The sequence below is a fragment of the Physeter macrocephalus genome, chromosome 7 (genome assembly GCF_002837175.3).
Source record: "Physeter macrocephalus isolate SW-GA chromosome 7, ASM283717v5, whole genome shotgun sequence".
NCBI classification, from domain to species: domain Eukaryota; kingdom Metazoa; phylum Chordata; class Mammalia; order Artiodactyla; family Physeteridae; genus Physeter; species Physeter macrocephalus.
Genome location: NC_041220.1, coordinates 32,216,006 through 32,228,667, shown reverse-complemented (window position 1 = coordinate 32,228,667; position 12,662 = coordinate 32,216,006). Strand labels below are relative to the sequence as shown.

Sequence of the window (12,662 nt, the reverse complement as noted above, 5' to 3'; positions counted from 1 at the left end):
CAGGCATATAGGTACTCAATGTGCTAATACTCACCTTCTCCACCACCACCATCATTAAGATCAGAGGAAGACTTGCCATGAAGCTAATGATGGCCCTTCCAAGGCCCTGTACCTAAACGTAGTCTTAATTTCATATTCTTTTTTCACCCCGCCCTCCCCAATACTGTATCAGTGTCAGATCCCACAGAACCCGGACCCACCCCAGGGAGCACATTCATCCCTTCATCCCCGTGGTGACAAGAAGAACCATCTTCCAGGACTTTGGATATAAACAGGCTCCAATTGTACCTGTTTTTTTAATGGGATGTATGATAAGATTTCTTTTTAAAAAAGTACTCCTCTCCCAATAAAAATGCAGTTTAAAAAAAAATCAGTGCTCTAGTACTTGAAAGGATTGAGAACCCCAATAATTCCTTAAGTCTTCCTGATCACTATTTAGCTTTTTATTGAAAAAAAAAAAAATCTCACTCTAGAGTTAGAAAAAAATGCTCTAGAGAGAAGATATTGAACTATACACAATAAGTGGAACAGGCATGGAAACTGTTCCAGTCCCTCATCAACCAAGATGTGGCTTCTGTACTTCACTGAAACTCAGCTCAGGTCACAGTGTTTTTCAGGCGTGTTTTAGTCAGTTTGGGCTGCTACTACAAATTACCATAGACGGGTGGCTTAAATGACAGAAACTTATTTCTCACAGCTCTGGAGGCTGGAAGTCTGAGATCAGGGTGCCAGCATGGTTGGGTTCTGGTGAGAACCCTCTTCCTGGTTTCATCACATGGAAGTGGGGAGACAACACAGGAGGAAGCCAGCTCTCTCCTGTCTCTTCTTATAAGGGCACAAATCCTATCATAGGGGCTCCACCCTCACAACCTCATGCAACCCTACTTACCTCCCAAAGGCCCCACCTCTTAATAGCATCACATTGAAACCAAGCAGGACCCTGTGGGGCTCCTGGGCACAGAAGCCTTTCTGTCCCCCATTTTCTTGTTTGTAGGGAACAGACTCCAGCCTCCATGACCTTCCCTGAGCTCCAAAGGGCAGATCTGAACAGATGCTAATCAAGGGAGGAGCAGCCAAAAAACCACCAGAGTCCAGATTAAAGGAACCAGAGAAGCTCATCAAGAAGTTACCCGAGATCATATTAAAGGAGTGCAGGCCCTGTGCACACCCTGATCTTATCAGCAACCCCACCCTTGAACTACTGCTATAAAACTCCGCCTCAAATCCTCCCAGGTGGGGACACACAGTTTTTCGGGGCAGGAGCCCACTGTGTACCCCTTTGCCTGGCAAAGCAATAAAGCTATTCTTTTCTACTTCACCCCAAACTCTGTCTCTGAGATTTGATTCGGTGCCGGTGTACAGAGGCTGAGCTTTCGGCACCAACACTGTGGATTAGGGCTCCAAGATATGAATTTTGGGGAGACACAAACAAGCGGTTCATAAGAGAAGAATAACATTTTTCACCATTCCTGTGAAAACTGTTTCTCTTCATCTCAGGTGGCGATCACACATACCCCTTCATCCTTGCTAGGATCCTGGGAGTCATCCTTTCCTCCCCTCTTCACCAATCCCTCACATCATTTTCCCTTCCTACACGGCTCCCAAATGTTTCTGTCCCTACTCCTTGGTTCAGCTCTCACTTTCTCTTGCCTGGGCGCCTGCCACTGCCTAGCAACAGGCTTTCTAACTCCAGTCTTTACTGCTCCCCTCGTTCCAGTCATCACTGTTCTCACAGGTGTGGAAGTAAATGAAGACCATGGGGGCACATGCAGTCTCTTAAGGTGCCAGGGTGCCCGCACCATTCACAGCGCTCACCAACCTCCTTCCTTGACAAGATAATGCTCCTTCACAGGGCACACAAGACTGACCCTGCCTGGGCCTCCAACCTTGTCTTTGCCATTTCTTCTGCACACCTGTTCCTCAGCCACATCTTGACTTCTCTGGGTTCCCTACCTGTATGGTGCTGCTGCTTCTTTTTTGTTAAACAGCATTATTGAAACATCATTCACAAACCATACAATTCACTCATTTAAAGCACAGAATTCAATGGTTTTCAGTATATTCAGAGTTCTGCAACCATCACTACAATCTATTTGAGAATATTTTCATCCTCTGAAAAGAAACCCCCAGGCCCATCACCATTCACTCCTCATTTCTAAGCACCCATAATCTACTTTCTGATTCCATGGATTTGCCTATTCTGGACATTTTATATAAATCAAATCACACAATATGTTGCAACTGGCTTCTTTCACTTAGCATGTTTTTAAGGTTCATACTTGCTGTAGCACATATTAGTACTTCATTCCTTCCTGTGGCTGAGTAATATTCGGTTGTAGGGATATACCCCATTTTGTTTATTCATTCATCAGTTAATGGACATTTGAGTAATTTCTACTTCAGTGCTGGTTCTTACTACTATATTTTTCCCCATGCTGTTTCTCAGCCTGAAGCGGTCTTTCTGACCACTCTTTGGTGCCGTGACCTCCAGGTAGGCAATGATATTTCTGATTCATCATTCCCTAGGGTCTAGGAGAATTCTGGCTTTGGTGGATACTTAATACATGTCTGTTGAATGAACTGTGGCTTGGTATGGAGCTGCTCCTATTGGAACTGAGCTCTCAGACACCGAGTAACTTCTCTGGGGTGAGTGGTGTCACAGATGCGATCTCCGCTGCCATCTCCACCACCATCACTTAATGTAAGAATTTAGGCATCACTTAAGCTCTCAGAATTGTCTCTCTGTGTTGCGTATGTGTTACCTCATTAATCCCTACAACATCCCTGAGGTTGATACTATTATCACTCCTCATTTACAAACAAGAAAACGGATCTAGAGTGGGCAGTCTGCCCCCACACAGGTCATGAACACGAGCACAGGAATTTAGACACAGGTCCTCCGCATCTATATCTCTGCTTTAAACTTAACACCGTGGTGTCATGTACACACCGCTACATTTAAAATGGATAACCAAAAAGGACCTACTGTATAGCACAGGGAACTCTGCTCAATATTATGCAACTAAATGAGAAAATAATTTGAAAAAGAACAGATACATGTGTAACAACCACTTTGCTGTACACCTGATACTTTTCACCATTCCTGTGAAAACTGTTTCTCTTCATCTCAGGTGGCGATCACACATACCCCTTCATCCTTGCTAGGATCCTGGGAGTCATCCTTTCCTCCCCTCTTCACCAATCCCTCACATCATTTTCCCTTCCTACACGGCTCCCAAATGTTTCTGTCCCTACTCCTTGGTTCAGCTCTCACTTTCTCTTGCCTGGGCGCCTGCCACTGCCTAGCAACAGGCTTTCTAACTCCAGTCTTTACTGCTCCCCTCGTTCCAGTCATCACTGTTCTCACAGGTGTGGAAGTAAATGAAGACCATGGGGGCACATGCAGTCTCTTAAGGTGCCAGGGTGCCCGCACCATTCACAGCGCTCACCAACCTCCTTCCTTGACAAGATAATGCTCCTTCACAGGGCACACAAGACTGACCCTGCCTGGGCCTCCAACCTTGTCTTTGCCATTTCTTCTGCACACCTGTTCCTCAGCCACATCTTGACTTCTCTGGGTTCCCTACCTGTATGGTGCTGCTGCTTCTTTTTTGTTAAACAGCATTATTGAAACATCATTCACAAACCATACAATTCACTCATTTAAAGCACAGAATTCAATGGTTTTCAGTATATTCAGAGTTCTGCAACCATCACTACAATCTATTTGAGAATATTTTCATCCTCTGAAAAGAAACCCCCAGGCCCATCACCATTCACTCCTCATTTCTAAGCACCCATAATCTACTTTCTGATTCCATGGATTTGCCTATTCTGGACATTTTATATAAATCAAATCACACAATATGTTGCAACTGGCTTCTTTCACTTAGCATGTTTTTAAGGTTCATACTTGCTGTAGCACATATTAGTACTTCATTCCTTCCTGTGGCTGAGTAATATTCGGTTGTAGGGATATACCCCATTTTGTTTATTCATTCATCAGTTAATGGACATTTGAGTAATTTCTACTTCAGTGCTGGTTCTTACTACTATATTTTTCCCCATGCTGTTTCTCAGCCTGAAGCGGTCTTTCTGACCACTCTTTGGTGCCGTGACCTCCAGGTAGGCAATGATATTTCTGATTCATCATTCCCTAGGGTCTAGGAGAATTCTGGCTTTGGTGGATACTTAATACATGTCTGTTGAATGAACTGTGGCTTGGTATGGAGCTGCTCCTATTGGAACTGAGCTCTCAGACACCGAGTAACTTCTCTGGGGTGAGTGGTGTCACAGATGCGATCTCCGCTGCCATCTCCACCACCATCACTTAATGTAAGAATTTAGGCATCACTTAAGCTCTCAGAATTGTCTCTCTGTGTTGCGTATGTGTTACCTCATTAATCCCTACAACATCCCTGAGGTTGATACTATTATCACTCCTCATTTACAAACAAGAAAACGGATCTAGAGTGGGCAGTCTGCCCCCACACAGGTCATGAACACGAGCACAGGAATTTAGACACAGGTCCTCCGCATCTATATCTCTGCTTTAAACTTAACACCGTGGTGTCATGTACACACCGCTACATTTAAAATGGATAACCAAAAAGGACCTACTGTATAGCACAGGGAACTCTGCTCAATATTATGCAACTAAATGAGAAAATAATTTGAAAAAGAACAGATACATGTGTAACAACCACTTTGCTGTACACCTGATACTATCACAACATTGTTAATCAACTACAGTCCAATATAAGATAAAAAGTTAAAATAAATAAATAAACTTAACACCATGGTGCCTCCCCTTATGTGGAATCCCAGAGTTCATCTTTCTACTTTTATCTTTTTTTTTTTGCCGAGCTGCACAGCATGCAGGATCTAACCCCAACCAGGGATGGAACCCCATGCCCCCTGCAGTGGGAGTGCAGAGTCTTAACCACTGGACCACCAGGGAAGTCCCTTTCTACTTTTATAGTTCTTACCACATTCCACCTTGTTTTACAGTCATTTATGTCTCTCATATCTCTCACTGTTTTGTTTTTTACACACATACATTTAATAAATGGTTCTTAAATGGAACTGAATCCAGTTTTACTTTCTTGGCCAAATAAAACAGACATCTACCAAAGTTTAATCCATTTTTTAAAACATCAACATTTCATTTGTTTTTGTAATCTTGTTTTACAGTCATTTATGTCTCTCATATCTCTCACTGTTTTGTTTTTTACACACATACATTTAATAAATGGTTCTTAAATGGAACTGAATCCAGTTTTACTTTCTTGGCCAAATAAAACAGACATCTACCAAAGTTTAATCCATTTTTTAAAACATCAACATTTGTTTTTGTAATCAATTTAGCATGAAAAAATGACAACTGAATTTTCTAAAATATACCTGTATGAATGTCTGTTTGAAAAGTCAATTAATTTTTAATTGATTTTACTACAAGAAAACATTTCATCTTGTACTAAACTAGTTGGTATTCGAGTAGAATAAATGCCAAAGTAAATAATTAAGTTGCCTATTATGTGGAATAAAGGTATTTATCAAGTCTAAGGAATATAACAGATCAAAAGGTGGTTTATTCCCCCTCCCCCAGCAGTTCTGTTTATTGATAGTTCTTCCTAACCAATTGTTTAATGATTTCACCTGTGTAAGTTTGGCTTTCCAAATATGGTTTGCATAAGATGTCTGAATCCCTTTAATTCAGATTCTAGCCATTAAGTACATATCTGGTTAAACAGTTAACCAAATTATATAATTAGCACTTGGTTCAGATTTACCTCAAATAAGTCATCACTACTCTCAAGAAATCATAGGTGTCATATAAATGATAAACTGAGATAAGCAAACATGTATTCTGGCTAATTTTATTTTATTAACGTGTACTCAGGATACCAACATACCTCATAAAATATTAAACAACTCCTGTTTTCATTCATTCAACAAATTTGTATTGAGAACTTATGTGCCAGGCACCATGCTAGGTGCTACAGAAACATCAATAAAACAAAACGAAACCAACAACAACAACCAAAAACAGAGCGAGAGAGAAATCCTTGCCCTCATGAAGCCAGTGTGAGTTGACACAGGATAAAAATACGTAAGTAAATGTATGCAATGTCAAAAGGTGATAAGTGCTACAGAGAAAGAAAACAAGGATGGGGAATAGTGAATGCAGGGCATGGGTGCTGCAATACTCAACAGCTTCACTGCAAAAGTGACATTTGAACAAAATATTAAGAGAGGTAAAGGAGAAGCTGCATGAATGTCTAGGGATGGAGGTGGGAGGGCAGTGTTCCAGGAAACAAGAGAATATTCAAAAGCCTTGGCATGGTCACGGGAAACAGTCTTGGAGCACAGTTAGAGGGGGAACAGTCATTGCAGGAGAGCAGGTCAGCAAGGTGATGGAGGCAAGCAGATCGGGTAGGGCTTTGTCAGCTGCTGGTCAGGACTTTGGCTTTCCTCTGGGTGAGATGGGAAACCGCTAGAGGCTTTGGAGCAGAGGACCGTACAACATGACTTACTTTGAACAGGATACACGGCGCTCAGACTAAACTCTAAAAGGGCAAGTACAGATGGCGGCGTAGTTGGAGGCTATTGCTACTCAGGCAATGAGAGTGGCCTGTGCCAGGAGTGGATGGAATGAGAAGGCTATGGGGACCTGAGAGAAGAGAGAAGAATGTGATGGCTCAGGGTTTGGGGCTTGAGCCACTAAAAGGATGGGCCTGCCATTAACTCTCATGGAAGAGTACAAGGTAATGGGCAAGGTTGGTGGTGGAGAGGATGTCCTCGAATTTAGATTTGGCATGTGAACTGCGAAATGCCTATTAAACATCCAGGTGGAGGTGTTGGGTGGAAAGGTGGATATCAACAAATCTGAATTTCATGAGAGATCTAGCCTGGAGATATAAATTTGGGACTCACCAGCATATGAACGGTATTTAAAATCTTGAGCTCAATTACAGGAATTAATGCACATAGGGAAGCAGTCTAAGCCCTGAGCTCCGAAACCCAGCAACTTTACAAGGTCAGGGCGAAGAAGCAAAAACAGCGAAGAAGACTGAAAGGGAACAGTCATTGAGGGAGGAAGAAAAGTGAGGGCTTGTAGTTTGCTGGAAACCAAGCTAAGAATGTGTTTCAAGGAGGAGGAGCAATCAGCTGGGTCAATGTTACTGACAGGCCATGTAAGATGAAGACTGAGAAGTGACCACTGAATTGAGCAACAAGGAGATCACTGGTCCTGAAGATCAGAAGTAGTTTTGGTGCAGTGGTTGAAAAGAAAGTCTACTTGCAGCACCTTTAACAGAGGACAGGAGAAGAACTGGAGACAGTGAATGCAGACAACTTTTTCAGGGAGTTGCGAATGGAAAAGTGGAGCAGAGGAGTGGGGAGGTGGCAGAAGGAAGCAGGGAGTCCATGGTCAAGAGAACTTGTTTTCAAGATGAGAGAGATAACACAAGTCACTATGCTGTTGACATGATCTAGTGGGACAAAAACGGTGAGGCAAGAAAGGGAATTGCTAGAGCTGCATCCCTTTGTGCGAGGGGACGGGATCAGAGTGCAGGAGGAAGGGCTCGACTGGCACGAGACTATGGCCAGTCTCCGGCAATAAAGAGAACCAGGTGGAAGCTGCTAGGTGGGGACATGTGGTGGGGGTGGGAGAGCTGGTGGATTGCTTCCTGCTTCACTGAGAAAGCTTGAAGCAAATTCATCAGCTCAAAGTGAGGCAGGGGCCGGGGGTGGGGGAAGGAGGAAGTACAGCAGACTTGTGGAGAAAAAAAGGTGTGGAATTGCAACCTGTGATTGTGGGGAGAATGAATGGGGAGGGAAACATGACGTGCCTGCAGGCAGCACTAGGGGCGCATTCAGGGTCCCACAGCCTGCATAATAGACATTCTTGGTTCTAAAACTAGAAAGCAGCTACCCAGCCGATACAGTGTTTTAGAAACATCAAACCCTTTTTAAGCTGGAATTGCTACCGTTTCATGGGGTTGCACCTGACCGGTCAATAGAAGAAAAACGACAGGAACACAGATGATGCAAAAACCTAGATTCCACCGATAATGAATAAAAAAGGAATGAATGGGAACTTCTCTCCCACTGCTGCTGATTTAAAATACAAGTCTCTGTTCATAGTTTTCACAGTGTAAACGTGGACTGTTAGGCACTGTCACTACTATGTTTAACTAAACCGTAAACCTAAAACACGCTAGAAACAGAACGCCAGCAGGCAGAGAAGCAAGTCGATGAGCATGATTAAAGGTGAGCTAAAAAACTAACAGGCACAGGAGAATGAGCAGATTTCAGCTCTGTTTCTACTTTCACTGTACAGGATAACTCACTTATGGTATTGTTTAAACTACAGATGTCCGTGCAGGAAGCACAGGCTCAGCACCAGCTTTGCTGGGAGCAGAGGACCACCGTGCTGCACCTCCTCCCTTTCACACAGGTGGGACCTTGGGGAGATACTTAACCTCTCGGAGGCTCATTTCTCTGTCCACAAAACGGGCAGCAGACCAGTTTCATTTCGTCTTGAAGGGAAAAATGTGATAGTATGTGAAAGGAGCTGGTACATGTTATTTCTTCATTTTCATTAATTCACGGCCTCAAATGTTTTTTAAAAAAATTTAACTTAATGGATAATCTTTTCTCTAAGTATACACAAAAAAATAATAAGTGCTTTCCTACAAGTTCAATAAATTAGATATTTTCCGAGAAAAAAAAAATCACTGACAACTTGGAAAGCTGCCACTGATCGTCTTCACTTGTGGAAAAATCACTGCCTCCCAAATTAAGATATCTTAAGCTCCCAGAAATTCTACCTAAAAATGTGACTCATGTAATATACGATAAATACATATAGGTATACATATGACACGTAAAATATATATAAATGTTTATATGCATATATTAAAAAACGTTTCTACCAACAGCTCCCTAGAATAATTACAAATGAGAAAAAGAATTAACTTACATGTAATATATCAAAGCAAAGCACTGGCTTATATCTATGTATGTAAGCTATACCTATAAATGTCAACATTTTTAGATAATATAAAGACAGAACTGTAAGCATATCAATCTAATTTTATGCCAAAATTATAGTTGTGTAATACTAGCCCTCCATGTAATGCAGTCACTACTTGCCCATGCTTAAATTTCACAAGCATATGGGACCACATATTTAATTGTTCTGCACAGTGCCCCGAACTCAGTTGATACTTTTCAAAGTAAAACATCTGAGGGACCTCCCTGGTGGTCCACTAGGTAAGACTCCACGCTCCCATGCCGCAACTAAAGATCCCACGAGCTGCAGCTAAGACCCGGTGCAGCCTAAATAAATAAATAAATAAATATTTTTAAATCTGATAAAATGCTCAGGGTCTGATGTAAGCTAAAATAACTCTCTCTCACCAATGGAAGCCACATTAGTTTACTACTGTACATTCAATCTAACATGAATCATGTCCCTACTATATGCCAGGCATAAACAAAAGACAAGCACACAGTCTAGTGGTGGAGATGAACAAGAATAGTAGTAAGTACCATCAAAACGTTACAATAAGAGAATGCTGTAATAGAAGAACACCCAAAAGAAATAACTTGATGAAAAACAGCATCCCATAAAATATTTAATACCTTTAGAATATTTCATATGTTTGGACACTTAGATAATTCTACCTTTTATAGTTTTTTTAAACATATTTCTTGTTCTTCAACTCTGGTGGTCTGTTTGCTCCTTTTATCATACATTTTTAAAACTGGCATTTAACATTGAGTTATGGGCCATGTCACTAAACCTGACTCAGAAAAAAACGTATCAATACCTTGAATAATGTCTCAAAGTCATTCTTAACAGGGTGAGGAAAAGCATATCAGTTTAGAAGACCTCTGATGGTTTGCTTCTAAATTCTTTTTTCCATGCAAGAAGCTCCTCACGAATAATGGATGTTCTGTGGCTTACGAAAGCAAGCCACACACATGAAGGGAAAGTAATAATTCTGCTAAGGTACAAAATTAAAGCCATCAGCAGGCTCTAAGGGGGAAATTTCTATTTCTCATCAGACTGAGAAATAATGTATCTACAGGAGCATATCAGAGTTTTCCAAATGAATGTGGGCCATTTAAAAACAGTAATTTTTCTATCCTTCAGTCGACAGATTAATTAGATCAGGGTAAAAAGGTGGCAGCCGTAATTCCAGTGCTAGTTCTTAACAGATTGCCCCAACCACTTTTTCTTTTCTTTCTCTGTTTGGTCTCTGTCAAAGGATACAGAAACAAAGGGCTTGAGGTCTGATAAAAATACTACGCATGTATTAGGAACATAATAAACCTTTTCCTCCAAAGAAAAAAGGTGGAGGACACAGAGATGTCATCCTCCCTGGACACTTGGTTTCTGAACTACAGAAGGTCTCCATTTCCTGACCCCCTAACGCTCTAGAAATCTTGTGTTTCTTACCCTTTCCAGAGTTACAAAGGAGTTGTTGGTAAAGCAGGCTGGATTTCTCTAAGATCACTTCCTACTACAAAGTTGTATAGTCTACGTATTTTAGTTTCTAAGAAAAGCTTATTTATATTTTAGGACAATGCTTTCAGAAAAGTTAAGTGCATTTTTCTGTGAGAGGAAAAAAAGGAACGCTATTATAAGCGGGTAAACAGCAATGTCCATTTGGGATTTCTTTCTGTTCGTTTCAGCTTCACATTTCCTCAAAGAAATCGTCCTCAACGCAATCTTCATGCCCTCCAAATCCAGGCGTTGCCTTAATACTTACTCTGTAATTTGCCCAACATAGATACTATCATTGAGGCAATTGCCTGCTTTTTGCTCCTGGACTTCTTACCGGAGTGCGAGTTCCACACATGTAGGATCATTGTCTTGGGCATCACTAGAATTCTAGCATAGTATCAATACATAGCACCTAGCGTGTAGGATCTGTTCAGTAAATTTCTGTGGAATTAATGAAATGCCCTGAGTCCCTTTTCTTTCAGGTAGCCCTCCCTAGAGGCTCCATCTCACACTCTTTCTATGAATTCTTATCAACCGTTATCACGCAAGGTAGTCTTTGTTCCCAGATTTATGATGTTAGTTTTCTATGCCAACATAATCTATAAACTCTTTGACCACACCAGTCAAACCCTTAGCTCCTTATAGGAGGTATTCAGCAAATACTTGGTAATCAAATTTTGGCTCCAGATACCTGAAAATACTCATCTTAGATCATGTAAGCCCTTTCAGGAATTAAATCTCATCATGATTTTAGACTGATTTGAGAAAAACTGCTTATGAACTCTACTACTGCAACCACTTGGTAGAGGAAAGCATTTGCAATTAAACTTGCCATTTGGTGCCATTCAAAAATACTTGGGGTTCTATCAAATAAGGATCTCTTGAGATACTTTTGAAGGCTATTTTACGGAAAATCTCCAAGACCTGATAAAAATGCAAAACAAACATCACTGGATCTCAGTGAGAGACTAGTTTAAACTAACATCAACTTATCTAAATAGAGTCAGGGTCAAAATCTTAGCACCTTTGAAATGTCTACCTTTTGGAGCAAGGATCGCACTTTATCAAAGGAATAATGGCATGATGGATATCAGATGTAAAAAAATACATGTTGGAATTTATGGGCTTTCTTTCATTTTAACTGTGTGTGTATAGGAAAGAAAGAGGGAGAGAGAGAGAGAACAAACGTCCACAGTTCCTGCTGAAATCAAATGCTTTCACTATCAGAGTTCAGCTTTGAAAGGTGGCCTCTACAGAATAGTTAGGCAGCAACATTTTTTTCTAGCTTACTTCTAAAGAGGATTTGAAGGAGCTCCAGAAAGAAAATCCAGTAAGTGGCTTATATTTGAAACTAAAATTATTATATAGGCTTTTAATGGAATTGCATCGATACCCTTGCTTTTGTTTTTTCCTAAGAAATGGTCACATTACAAGTCATAAACTGCCAAAAGAGAACTGCATTTTGAACCCCCCAGAGACTATTGTACCATAATTTTTCTATCATATAAACAAACAGAAACATAACTTTTTTTTAATATTTAAAAAAATCCAAAGAACAATTTTAATATACAATAAAGGATAAGCCTAATGTTATAACTGCCTGAGCCATTACCTTCCTGTTTCTATTGCTAGCAGGGGACACTTTTTTTTTTTCATACTCTGCCCTTATAGATACTTGAAAGCTATAAATTCAGCAGATTGACTTCACCATAACTAGCATTATCCCAGACACACACCACTACCACTACTCTTTTTTTTTTTTTTTTAACCAGTTCTATCTCTGGAATATAAGTTCTGTTTAAAATGAACAGGGAAATCATACCTGAAACAAAGAAATAAAATAAGTCACTTGGTTCTTCCAAAATGCTAGAAACAACAACCAGAAAAATAAATTCACAGGTCAGTCAGCAGGGGCGGGGATTCTCCCCATTTCTTTACCCTCTACCGAGAATACAATCAGCATAAATAGCCTGCTTTGTTCCCAGTAAATGCTGGCTAGCCTGCAGTCAGGGAAGGACTCCTTTCTACAACAAAAAAGAAAGCTACTTAGAATAGCAATGTTTTTCAGCTTCCCGTAAAACCATTCAGCCGGGTACCCACCAACCATGTGGCTGCCATGGAAACAGAACTGAAGCTAAAAGAT

At 40.9% G+C, this 12,662-nt stretch overlaps 1 protein-coding gene across 12 annotated transcripts in view; it reads right to left on the bottom strand.

Moving 5' to 3' along the window:
• Positions 1–12,662, bottom strand: part of DCLK2 (doublecortin like kinase 2) — a 160,091-nt gene that overhangs the window by 64,839 nt on the left and 82,590 nt on the right. The gene's annotated exons all lie outside the window — the stretch shown is intronic.